This window comes from Capsella rubella, unplaced genomic scaffold, assembly GCF_000375325.1.
Source record: "Capsella rubella cultivar Monte Gargano unplaced genomic scaffold, Caprub1_0 scaffold_3, whole genome shotgun sequence".
Lineage (NCBI taxonomy): Eukaryota > Viridiplantae > Streptophyta > Magnoliopsida > Brassicales > Brassicaceae > Capsella > Capsella rubella.
This window is the reverse complement of record NW_006238921.1, coordinates 4,632,037-4,633,069: the sequence shown is the minus strand read 5'-3', so window position 1 is coordinate 4,633,069 and position 1,033 is coordinate 4,632,037. Positions and strand designations below refer to the sequence as shown.

Here is a 1,033-nt window from a genome sequence, read left to right as displayed (position 1 = left end):
ATTCTTGGAGAATTAAGTTTTAAAAGGTGTTCTAAGGAACCGTCATTGTACAAGAAGCAAGAGAAGGAGCATCTTCTTATTGTGGCTGTCTATGTGGATGATCTACTTGTTACTGGTTCAAGTATGGAAATGATACTCGATTTTAAGAAAGGAATGGCTGGAAAATTCGAAATGAGTGACTTGGGAAAGCTCACTTACTATCTCGGCATTGAAGTGTTTCAAGAGAAGGATAGAATTGTTTTAAAACAAGAGAGATACGCGAAAAAGATCTTAGAAGAAGCTGGGATGAGTGAGTGTAACTCTGTTCTTATTCCAATGGAGCCTAGTTTGGAACTATCGAAAGCAAGAGATCCGAAACGTATTGATGAGCAGCTTTATAGAAGAAGAATCGGATGTCTAAGATACTTACTTCACTTATTCCAAGATTTGGTATCAGAGCTTGACGATTTTGGTTTTACACACACACTACCGATCATCACAACATGAGTGAGATCGTTCCAACAAGCAACAAGAAGAAGGCTGTCCCCTCTTCTATTCAATGTCCGATGCTAAATAGTACCAACTATACTGCTTGGGCAATGAAGATGAGGTTGCTGTTGCGTGTCCATAAGGTCTGGGATACGATTGATCCTGGATCCACTGATATTGATAAAAACGACCTAGCTAGTGCCCTTATTTTTCAATCGGTCTCGGAGTCTCTTATGCTGCAACTTGGGAACTTAGATACCGCTAAGGCTGTATGGGATGCAATTAAAACACGCAATCTTGGAGCAGAAAGAGTAAAAGAAGCACGACTCCAAACTCTTATGATCGAGTTTGATCGATTGACGATGAAGGAGACAGACACCATTGATGACTTTGTTGGCAAGCTTTCTGAAATTTCTTCTAAAGCAACAACTCTTGGGGAGAGCATTGAAGAAACCAAGATTGTTAAGAAATTTCTTAAAAGCTTACCAATGCAGAAGTACATACATATTTCAGCCACCCTTGAACAAGTTTTGGACCTCAAAACAACATCTTTTGAGGATATAAT

At 39.3% G+C, this 1,033-nt stretch overlaps 1 protein-coding gene across 2 annotated transcripts in view; it reads left to right on the top strand.

Moving 5' to 3' along the window:
• Positions 1 to 1,033, top strand: part of LOC17891060 (F-box/kelch-repeat protein At3g13680) — a 5,168-nt gene that overhangs the window by 1,341 nt on the left and 2,794 nt on the right. The gene's annotated exons all lie outside the window — the stretch shown is intronic.